The sequence below is a fragment of the Berghia stephanieae genome, chromosome 14 (assembly GCF_034508935.2).
Source record: "Berghia stephanieae isolate SIO BIC M18660-M18661 chromosome 14, UCSD_Bste_1.3, whole genome shotgun sequence".
Classification (NCBI taxonomy): Eukaryota; Metazoa; Mollusca; class Gastropoda; order Nudibranchia; family Aeolidiidae; genus Berghia; species Berghia stephanieae.
This window is the reverse complement of record NC_088373.1, coordinates 30,606,070-30,618,915: the sequence shown is the minus strand read 5'-3', so window position 1 is coordinate 30,618,915 and position 12,846 is coordinate 30,606,070. Positions and strand designations below refer to the sequence as shown.

The following is a 12,846-nucleotide window of genomic DNA, read 5'->3' as shown; positions in this document are numbered from 1 at the left end:
ACATACATTGAACACGACGCTTCATCAAAAACACATGCATTGAACACGACGCTGGCATCCAACAACACATACATTGAACACGACGCTTGCATCAAACAACACATGCCATTGAACACGACGCTGACATCAAACAACACATACATTGAACACGACGCTTGCATCAAACAACACGTGCATTGATCACGACGCTGGCATCAAACAACACATACATTGAACACGACGCTTGCATCAAACAACAATACATTGAACACGACGCTTGCATCAAACAACACATACATTGAACACGACGCTTGCATCAAACAACACATACATTGAACACGAGAGGACGAGGAAGAAGACTTTTTAGTAGCTTTATTTTATTTTATTTTTTAAAAAAATCAAATTAAGAAATTAAGGAGCAGGCACCGGTGTAAGATAAAGAACTGAACAGGTGTGTATGAAATCTGGAACTACACATCGCTGGACTGTAACCCGTCGCATAGGTAACCATTTTATGTGCAGGCACTTCTATATAGATCGTTCGATGCTGAGGAATGGCACCTTTGAAAGTATTAAGGTTAAACTTGGGCGCGGGTGGAAAAAAGATAACAAACGAAGGTGGATAAAGCTAAGTTCGTGAACGCATCGATCAAGACAAAAAGATATGATAAATTAATAAATGGAATGAGGAATTTTAGGAGAAATAAGCCTCCCTATCTCAAGATGAAATGGTGGAGGTAGGGAGGTTTGGAAAACCACTCTTTATATATATATAATATATATATATATATATAATATATAATATATATATATATATATATATATAATATATATATATATATATATATATATTTTATATTATTATATATATGTATATTATATATATATATATATTATATATATATATATATATATATATGTATGTATATATATATATATATATATATATATATAATATATATATATATATATATATATATAATCCCTTGTCAATCAATTTATATTGGCAGCCAACACCCACTCCTACTTCTACTCCTTTCACCCTCAACGGTTTTGACCTGATGAGAGCGGTATTCAACAAACCTCGGCATGCAATTCGATATAATGCCACCGGAAGTCGGTTTTCGAAACGGTTGTTGGCTCATGTCAACATGGCCGACCGAGCAACAATCGGAGGGGATCGACTTGATAACGTGAGCAATTAATTGGAAAACACGAGACGTCCATATCGACGGGAAATGATTATCACGGGTTGCTTGGGTAATTTATTCAATATTAAACACTTTCATACATTTCTTTTTGAACTTTTTAATGACAATTATTTTAATTTATTTCATTCTTTCCGCCACTCGCGTGTTTTTGAATATGGTTGCTGTTTGTCTTTACTGTGTCTTTATGCCTTTTCTATTTTTTTTTTTGGGCGAAATATCAAATAATAGGATCCCAAAAATATTCTAAAAAATAGTAAAATGAAAAATCATATCTGCGAACATCGTATCTAATGTATATCTCCGAATAAAATCGATCGCATTCGTGATGTTACGTATAACCAATTATTGCCATTCGTGATGTTACGTAAAACCAATTATTGCCATTCGTGATGTTACGTATAACCAATTATTGCCATTCGTGATGTTACGTATAACCGATTATTGCCATTCGTGATGTTACGTAAAACCAATTATTGCCATTCGTGATGTTACGTATAACCGATTATTGCCATAGTCAACGTTGTCAACGCAGACAGCTCATATGTGACGAATCGTCTGAAGACGGTAGTACTTGTATGTCGAGATGCAACCTGATACTTGGTATAGATAGAACGAAGATGACGTCACTTGGATCTCTCTTATTGTTTTTTGCCATCCATATTCAATTTATGAGTAATTCTCACTAAACTGTATTAACCAAACTATACAAGTTTAAGGTTACACATAGTTTTGTTTGTTGGTCCGTTATATTTCCGAGTGGCAATGTTGTGAGCTTCTTTGCCAAGCGCATACTATCTATAAAATGTTAAGCTTAGAATATTAAGTTTTCTATTTTTTAAAAAAATGTAGACAGTAGTGCGGCGATGCGGTTCATGAGGTAATTTTTTTTTTAAACTAGTGCTTTTATATAGGGTAATATCCACTAAATGTGCTCAAAGCGCTTTACAAAGGGTCCTTGACAAACAGCAACACGTAACATGCTTAACGAGACATGACGCCTGTTAGGCGATATTACAATTGTTCCGATAAAGACAACGCTTTTGACGACTAGGTACTCATTTTTCACCATTGAGAGAATGTGAGTAAAGAGTCTTTTCCAGGGACTCAACTATGCGTCGAGCAAGGTTTTGTGGTTTTGTGGTATGAAACTCGCCTTCCTTCGTATCGGAAGATACTTGGTTCGAGTCACGTTCTGAGCAAACATAATTGAGTTCTTGAAAAAAGGCCCTCTAGTTACATTCTCTCACTGTACTCAGGTTTAATGACAAATGAGTACCTGGCCGTTAGCAGCGTTGACTTCTTCGAAAAAAAAATCAAATCGCCTAATAGGCGTCATGTTTCGTCCTACATTAAACTGTTGCTGTTGGCTAGCGACATGTTGTAAAGCGTTTTGTGCACGTTTCGTGGATATTGCATTTTATGAAAGCTTAGGTTTGCTTATTTTTATATGTGACCAATTTTCTCAAGACGTTGATACTTGTACGACGTTTTGTAACCCCAATCTTGGCATAAAGTTTAATCTTAAGTTGTTTTATTTAAATTAGTTACAACAGTGAGGCTATGCGATCAGTGCAGCTATTTGGTCTATGGTATGACACCCTTTAATAGGATTCAATAGTCTGATGTCACGTCCGCCCAGTAACGAGCAGCTTGGTTCTAAACAAAGAAAATCGGTACTTTTTATTCGTCATGCAGGCTAGAACTTTTTCACATGTTATGTGATCAGAATGTATAAAAGTCAAAACATGATCAGATTTATAATTTTGTTCTCCTCTGGATACACTTTTTTTGCTCGTCGGAGAAGTATTTCATAAGGGCGTCCGCCATTAATTGTTCGGATAGTTTAGAACCAGTTACTATCCGTCATTACGAGGAATGTGACGTCACGACTGTTGTATCCTATTCGGATCGAACGGTCCACGGTTCGAGTCCCGCTCGAAACGACGCATAGTTGAGTCCTCGAAAAAGGCTCTATACTCTCCTCGCATTCTCTCATCGTACTGCTGGCCTAGACTAGTTCGTGTACACGTGAATGCCCAGAGCAGACAATGGAGCACATCCTAAGAGAATGCCAGCTGCATTGACTATGACCATAGAGTCTGCTCCATAGCATTCTGTGGAGTGGGTTCGGTGTTGGAGCGACAAGCTATAGTGATATGATCACCGTACTCATGTGTTAAATGAGTGTACACCATTGACGTTGTCGAAAAAATGATTGTAATATCGTTATGTCTCGTTCTACGTGTCAATTGTTGCAGTTGGCTTGGGACTTCTCGTAAAGCGTGTTGAACTCAGACTAGTGCACTTAATATATGGCCTACTTCAGTTTTTTTTAATGTTCATGGTTATTTGAACATATGATTATTGTATCAAATTATCAAACTGAGCTTTTATATAGAGTCCACTAAACGTGCTCAAAGCGCTTTACAAGAGATCCGTGACCAACAGCAACACGGAACATATAGAACGAGACATGACGCCTGTAAGACGATATTACAATTTTTTTTCCGACATAGACCACGCTGTTTACGCCCAGGTACTCATTTTACACCTGAGTTCGGTGAGAGAATGTGAGTAAAGAACTTATTCCTGCTTAAGACTCAATTATGCGCCGAGCGAAGTTCGATCCCAGGACTTTCCGATCCAAAAGCGAGTGTCATACCACTAGACTACATAGCCGGCCGCACAAGGACGAGTTTTCTGGCCAATTTTATATTTCGTGTCGGCCGTGGGGCAGCGTGGCTCAGTGGTACGGCCTTTGCTTTCTACACGAAAGATACTGAGTTCAACCACCCGTCGCTGCGTTGTGTGGCCTTGAGCATGTCACCTCGCCTTAGCTCACTTTGCGGCGCTGCTCTGCGGCTGACACCTGGGTTATTCGAGTATTCCCTTGGAATAGACCCTAAAGAAATATGTCCTCTTGGGGATGAATTATATTCTATTTTATTTATTTTATTTTTTAAAATTTATTTCGTTTAAATGAAACCAGATAATAATGCAAATTAAAAAAAAATGTTGTTGGTTGAAGCTCGAAGAATATAAAATAACGGTCAAATGGTAAGGATACGGCATTTTCATAAACAAACACGTTTCGGGTCTTCCATTTGTCTAAAAAAAACCCAAAAATAACACGAAACCTTCCCTCATTACTCAAATTAAATCAGCTATTCCATGTTCCATTAATTGTTAATGACAATAATAAACCGGTGATAATATTAAATGACGTAAATAAAAAGTGCATAGCCCTGATATAACTCGAGTACAGTGGTTAATTTCAAATTGTTTTTGCTGAGAGTGAAATAATTATAATATATTATTTTCAACAACAACAACAAAAACCCCAAAACAACACACAAATCGATTGATTATTTTCTCATGAACCTGAAAAAAACGCCCACATAACTCGCATTGGAGCGATCCCGGTAGGCTGCCGATCGTCTGTGCGGCTATGTGGTCTAGTGGTATGACACTCGCTTTCGGATTGAAAGGTCCTGGGTTCGAGCCTCGATCGGCGCATAGTTGAGTCCTTGAAGAAGGCTCTTTACTCACATTCTCTCACCGTCCACAGGTGTAAAATGAGTACCTGCCCCTTAACAGCGTTGTCTCTGTCCCAAAAATTTGTAATATCGCCTGACAGGCTTCATGTCTCGTCCCACATGTTACGTGTTGCTGTTGGCCAGCGACCCCTTGTAAAGCACATTGAGCACGTTTGGTGGATATTGCGCTATATAAAAGCTCAAGTTTGTTTGTTTGTTTGTTTGTTTGTCTCAAGTCAACAAACTGTTTGACCTATATGAACTTTCAAAGTGGGAGATATCGTTGTTGAGAACGGTACGCGCCTGCCTGCCTAAAGCCTGGAATTTTGAAAATACTAATGAAAGAGTGAAAAAGGAGAGGCTTCGGAGGGGAGCAATACAGACAATGGACGTTTTGGATACAAACCCTTCGTCAGCACCCAGAATCGATCTTGGTCCCTTTGGGCAAATAAGCTATCGACACCCCCAATAGAGCTTAAGATATATTATTTTAGTAAACTTTTTTTTATCATTTCGACATGAAAACCAACCTTAATCCCCAAAATGGCTGCCTAAAATCAATAACAAAGAGCTGACTGACGTCAACATCGTTCCGTCTATACCAGATTAAATCGTTGGATGGCATTTTACTTAACCGGCTACCATCAATAGATTTCATTGTGTAACTAGTGTGTGTTACGTCGCTGATTGACTGTGCCAAGTAGTCTACACGCTATCGCCAATTAAGCGTTGGAGATCAGTGCCAATAGCTGTAGTCTGGCGTTCTATGAAGAAAAAAAAACAAACACAATTTTTTTTTTTCAATTCTGGTCAATGTAACTTTTGCTGCTGGAAGCTCGAAGGAATAAATATCAATGTGAAATTAAGTGTAAGCTTCAATTTAGTATACGAAAAGAGATAAATGGACGTTTCGGGTTTTCCCTTTATCAAAATACATGGTGAATGAAACACTACAGACCAATGAAATAATGTGGTGGTGGCGCTGTTATGATGAATAAACTGTTTTCTTATTAAAAGGGGGAAACCCGAAACGTCCATTTTATCTGTCTTTGTATATTAAATTGAAGCTTTCATTCAAGGTTACATTGTTATTCAATTCTGGCCAGAAAAGTCGTCCTTATCATAACGATCGATTCAGATAATCCTCGTCCAGGCAAAGACTCTCAATATTGGACTTCCTTGAAAAGTTGTGCGGCTATGTGGTCTTGTGGTATGACACTCGCTTTCGGATAGGAAGGTCCTGGGTTCGAGCCACAGACTAGGATTCTCAATGGTTCTATCCTCGCGCTCGGAGTATAGTTGAGTCCTTGGAAAAGGCTCTTTCCTCACATTCTCTCAGCGTACTCAGGTGTAAAATGAGTACCTGGCCGTTGACAGCTTTGTCTTTGTCCGAAAAATTGTAATATCGCCTAATAGGCGGCATGTCCCGTCCTACATGTTAAATGTTGCTGTTGACCAGGGATCCCTTGTAAAGCGCTTTGAGCACATTCAGTGGATATTGCACTATATAAAGCGCAATTTATTATAAATTCCCACGCTTGAGGTCTTTAATTCAGAAAAATGAGTGGAGCAGGCACTTATGTTGATAACAACAAGAAATGACGTGAGTAGGACAGTGCCAGAAGACAAAAGAGAATGAAAACTTCGCTTCGCAGCGACGATTGGGGGCTCGAACCCACGACCTTAATGGTTCGACAACTCCGCCTGGCCGCGAGGAGCGTGACTCTACCTTATGAACTATCCACAATCCCCCCAAAAAAAGATCGATTTTTCACCCTAGTCTTATTAGGGCCTTCTCTCAATGACTTATTGAGGTCACGGGTTCAATACACACAAACGCCACGAAGTTGGCCAGCACTAAAGCTTAATAGCCAATATTCTCAACACAAACATGTAACATAGAAATGATTGAGACATTGAGTATGCTCCGGTATTTGGGGTGAATTTTTAATTCAGAAAAGTGAGTGGAGCAGGCAATTATGTTGAAGTTGAAAACAACATGAAATGAAGTGAATAGGAAAGTGAAAGAAGATAATAGAGAATACAAACGTCGCAGCATCGATGGGTGCTCGAACCCGCAACCTTACTGGTTCGACAACTCCGCGTGACCGGGTAGATTGTGACTCTCGGGGTCGTGGATAGCTCATACGGCAGAGTCACGATCTCCCCGGCCAGGCAGAGTTGTCGTACCCGTAAGGTCGCGTGTTCGAGCCCCCATCGCCGCTGCGAAGTTTTTATTCTCCGTTGTTTTCAATCACTTTCCTACTCACTTCACACTTGAAGTCCCAGGTTCTGGAACTTTTTGCCAAGGAGACGGTCATTTTTTCAATTGATAATCATTGAAATACGAGTTTTCTGGCCACATTTTAAAAATGTGTGTTTAAGAAGTACTGTAGTATTGACCTCACATCCGTGTCTAATACATAGATATTTTAATCTTTTACCCACACCATGGTTTGGAAAATAAAGGGGGGGGGGGTATATATATATATATATATATATATATATATATATATATATATATATATATATATATATATATATATATATATATATATATCAATCAATCAATCAGTCGATCAATCAATCAATATGTATAATTGTTTTGTGTTGTTTTGTTTTAGTTTCTTCTACCTTATTCTTTATTCTTTTATTATTATTATTATTAAGTCACTTATTTATTTTTCTTTTTGTCGCAACAAAATCAAACCATCATTAATAAATATAAGAAATTATTATTGATTATGTTTTGTACAGAGACCAATTAACCCTGCGTTCAATGGGGACGCGTCAATCGATGCAAATTAAAATTATACATTATTAATAGAAATATAATGCATACGCACCAAGCGGTTCGACACAATCAAAAATAATAATAATAATAATAATAATAATAATAATAATAATAATAATAATAATAATAATAATAATAATAATAATAATAATAATAATAATAATAATCATAATGATAATAATAGAACACAATGTATTGTATAGAGCGAATTAGGATAAAATCCCTTGAATGTCCTTAATATTAATAGTGATGCTAGATATATATTTATTGAAAGACTAGTAAAAAGCCCGCAATTTCGCGGGGAAAGAACTATTTTCATTCGATACTGTACTCACCATCATTTAATGAGGGCAGATTGGTAAACAACGTTGTCTGTGCAATTTGGTATATCTTCGGTTAATTTTTCTGTGTGGCCCAACATGAAGTGTAAGCCACTATAGCCCCTGACCCGTGACACAGCAACATAGAGTTGTCCGTGTGTGAATACCGGTTGTGGTAAGAAAATCCCCACCTTGCTTAATGTCTGCCCCTGAGACTTGTTAATTGTCATTGCATATGACAGTTTTACCGGAAACTGTCTTCTATTTATAATAAATGGTAAGCCTGAATCAGTTGTTGTCAGATTGATTCTAGGGATAAACACTGTGTCGCCAGCTCTACTACCGGTAATTATCTTTGCTTCTAATACTTTTGAACCTAATTTAATTATTAACAAACGGGTGCCATCTAGGAGGCCTGATTTAGGATTTATATTTCTAAGCAGCATGACTGACGTGTTGGCTTTCAAAGGTAATGCATGTGGAGGAAGTCCGGGAGGTGTAAGTTCGTTCAAGAATTCAATCGGGTATAAGTTGATGTCAGAGTCTCTTTGAATGGAATCAGCACTGCGGTAAATTTGTTCAGTTGATGAGGTCAACCTGGACAGAACGGCTGCATTTATTTGGTCAACATTTTCATGGGTTGTAGTCAAAATTGCTCTCTCTCTCTGATAGAAAACGTTCATCCGCAAAGTTCAGATTCAAATCATTGTATACAGCATTTATCAAGCATGCTGGATCATTTTCAGGAAGGCATAGCGCTGTAGGTAATTTAACAGAATACTTTCCTATTTCGCTGAAAACCGGCTCTGTACCATTTCCGATGCGGAGAAGCCAGTTTGCAAAACATTTATTGTCATCAGTAACCCTCATGTTCTTGTTCATGTGAAAAAAATGACAAAATTCCAAATAGTTGACTTGTTAAGTGTGACACTTAATATATCGGCTTCATTGCCTTTGTTAACAACAGGTAGAATTTGCCGAAAATCCCATCCAAGTACAACCACTTTGCCCCCTAAAGGTTTTGATCTGCCTGTTATGTCACAAAATGTCCTGCTCACACATTCAAACACACGCCTGTCCATCATAGGTGCTTCTCCAAGGACTCAACTATGCGCCGAGCGAGGCTCGAACCCAGGACCTTCCGATCCGAAAGCGAGTGTCATGCCTCTAGACCACATAGCCGCACAGAGAGTAGTTCTATAGCACGTGTTATTTATAATGGTCTTAGCTACCAGTATGCCAATTTTCAGTCTTTCAATCCGAATGTGCACGGTTGTAGCCATAATCCCCCCCCCCCCCCCCCCCCCCCCCTACTACTATGAGTATGAAGAAAATATATGGATTTACTCAGTTATGTCCCTTTTTTTAATATAGCGGTATTAGGGAACATCTCAGGCCTTAAACCGAACGGTTATGATTCCTTGCCACAGTGGTTCTATAGCATTTGTCTAAAATAAAATATATTATTATTATTATTAAAAGTATACAAAGAAAAACTACAACACAGATTTGTGCAATACATTATTTATCTTATAAGAAAAGGTTAGAATTTCTTGACTTACCAAGTTTGAAATATAGAAGAATTCGTTGGGATTTAACCCTCTCCTCCCCATCCATAGGAAAATTGTCACATTCGATTCGTTTGGGTACAACCAACAATTTTCTCATTCTGATATCCTTTGTGCATCACAGATTATAAAGAAAATATTTTGTTATAGCGATAAAAATTAGACACTGGACATTATTGTGTATCGAATGTTCTGTTCCTTTAATGTTTGAGTAGAAATCTATTTTTGTGTTGTGTGGGTGTGAAGTTTCAGGTAAAATTCAGAAAATGTCTGGTAAGGAGAGAGTCAATTCAGGTTTATAGATTAGTACATGGTCTGGATAAGATAGAATTTATGAATTGAGAAGACAACAACTCTATATTAATTTTACTAGAGGGGATAAGTTTAAGATTTTTGTCACGAGATGTAAAACAAACATTAGACAAAACTAGTCGGTATTCTTATTTTCAAGACATGGAATAATTTGAAATTTGAAACAAAGAATGCAAAATCTATAGATTATTTCAAGGTGTTAGTAGACAGGGAATTATATGAAGGGAGATTTATATATGACGAATGATGCTTGTTTGCAATGCTGTTGACATGGCTTTCAAATATCATGCATTGTTATCTTACTATGGTTATTTTTTTTTCATGTCGCGCTACAGAAATGCTCGAGTTGGTTTTTCTTTATGTATGGATGCATGTGTGTGTGTGTGTGCGTGTGTGTGTGTATGTGTGCGTGTGAATGTGTGTGTATGTGTGTGTGTATGTGTGTATGTGTGTGTATGTGTCTGTATGTGTGCGTGTGTGCGTGTGTGTGTATGTGTATGTGTGTGTATGTGTGCGTGTGTGTGTATGTGTGTGTGTGCGTGTATGTGCGTGTATGTGTATGTATGTGTGTGTATGTGTGCGTGTGTGTGTTTGCGTGTGTGTATGTGTGTAAGCGCTTTGAGCACGTTTAGTGGATATTGCGCTATATAAAAGCTCAAGTTGCTCTCACAATTTATCATAGCAGTGCGTTTTTAACACTTTTCTTTTTCCCTATATAGCATGACTTATCCAAGGCACAATTAACAACGAGAAAATACGATGTACGTTCAACAATTTAAATATTGTTGACCACTCACAATAGATGATAGATGGCTTTGGAAGAGAGCAGGATAGACAACAAAAATGAACGTTTCGGCTACAAAGCCTTCTTCAGCAAAAGGAAAGTTGAAAACATGAAACAAAATGTAATAGGAATTGTAACTTGTGTATTCCTGGGTGGTTGAAGCAAGAATGAGACGTTTGTCGTGCTGTTATGTAGTTGGCATAATATTATAAACTTGTCCCATCAGTCCCTGCGAGAAGTTATTTTTGGCATTCTAATTTTGTCTGAAAACATGCAAACCAGGGCCTTTTAAAAATAGTATCGGGCCTGTCCAACCGAATTGCGCGAGTTCTCTGCTGGGCTTAAAATTTAAAACCCCGCGATATTTGATTGTCAACAAAGTTTGTGTGTTATAGTACACATTACACACCACAGTTACGCTGGATTACCTGTTGATACAATGAATTTATCGCGTCGTTTGTTATTATTTCTGTTCATGGATATATATTCATTGTGATTGCCAATCCCACCATGATGTTTGTTGTGTGTATCTTTTAAAATCTAATTTAGCAATTGAAAAATAATTTAAAGGTAATTTAAAAACTATAGTGTCATCTTAGCCATCATCTGTCGTCGAGCGAAACTTTGAACTGTTGCCTTGAGTCAAAACAAAACCGGATGATCTTGTACTTGTACACATCAAAATGAAATTGTCATTGATAGTCTATTCAGTGATGCCAAAACTCCGGTTTCACCTGAAAAAACTCTGGTCTGGAGCAAAAAATTCCTGGTTCCGGGCAACTTCCGTCAAATTCCGGTGAGGTCAAATTCTTCCAAGGACGCCCCCCCCCCCCCCACTTTCCAACCACCACATCATCATCGCTGCCACTAGAATTATAACCATCATCACTACCACTACTACTGCAACCACCACCACATCATCATCATCACTACCACTACTACTACAACCAGCACCACATCATCATCACTACCACTACCACAACTACCATCACTATTACAACCACCACCACATCATCATCACTACTACAACCACCACCGCCACCACATCATCATCACTACCTCTACTACTACAACCACGACACCACATTATCACTACCACTACTACTACCCCACCACCGCCACATCAACATCATTACCACTACTACTACAATCACCACCACATAATCATCACTACCACTATTACTACAACTACCACCAACACCACATCATCACTACCACTACTACTACAACCACCACCACATCATCATCATCACTACCATTACTACTACAACCAGCACCACATCATCATCACTACCACTACCACAACTACCATCACTATTACAACCACCACCACCACATCATCATCTCTACCTCTACTACTACAACCACGACACCACATTATCACTACCACTACTACTACCCTACCACCGCCACATCAACATCACTACCACTACTACTACAATCACCACCACCACATCATCATCACTACCACTATTACTACAACCACCACCACCACCATATCATCATTACCACTACTACTACAACCACCACCACCACATCATCACTACCACTACTACTGCAACAACCACCACCACTACATCATCATCACTGCAACTACCACTACTATTAGAACCACCACTAGCACATCAGCATCACTACCACTACTACTACAACCACCACCACCACATCATCACTACAACTACTACTACAACCACCACCACCACATCATTACCACTACTACTACAACCATCACCACCACATCATCATTACCACTACTACTACAAGCACCACCACCACATCATCATTACAACTACTACTACAACCACTACCACCACATCATTACTAACACTACTACTACAACCACTACCACCACATCATCACTACCACTACTACTACAACCACCACATCATCATCACTACCACTAATACTACTACAACAGCTACCACATCATCATCACTACCACATTATCACTACCACCACTACTACAACCACCACCTCATCTTCATCACAACCACCACCACGACATCATCATCACTACCACTGCTACTACAACCACCACCACCACCACATCATCATTGCTACCACTACTACTACTACAACAACCACTATCACATCTTCATCATCACTACCACTATTTCTACAACCACCAACACCACATCATCCTCACTACCACCAGTACTACAATCTCTACCATTTGATTTTGGTGCTTTACTTCATTTGAAAATAGGAAACTTTGGGATTGTATTTGGCAATGTGTTTATGTATCATAGTATAATTCTAATCAGTTATCTATTTAGAACTATACAAAACGTAAACACAATGCCAAATACCATTCCAATTCCTTTTTCTTGTGTGCGGAAATT

The 12,846-nt window shown here is 38.4% G+C and overlaps 1 protein-coding gene and 1 long non-coding RNA gene across 2 annotated transcripts in view; both read left to right on the top strand.

The window, feature by feature from the left end:
• The window catches only part of LOC144959662 (uncharacterized), a 147,041-nt gene that overhangs the window by 58,547 nt on the left and 75,648 nt on the right, over positions 1-12,846 (top strand). The window lies entirely within an intron of this gene.
• The window catches only part of LOC144959905 (uncharacterized), a 57,736-nt gene continuing 46,076 nt past the window's right edge, over positions 1,187-12,846 (top strand). Inside the window, exon 1 of the long non-coding RNA XR_013642707.1 lies at positions 1,187-1,239. This is a non-coding gene — a long non-coding RNA (uncharacterized LOC144959905). The remainder of the gene's footprint in view (positions 1,240-12,846) is intronic.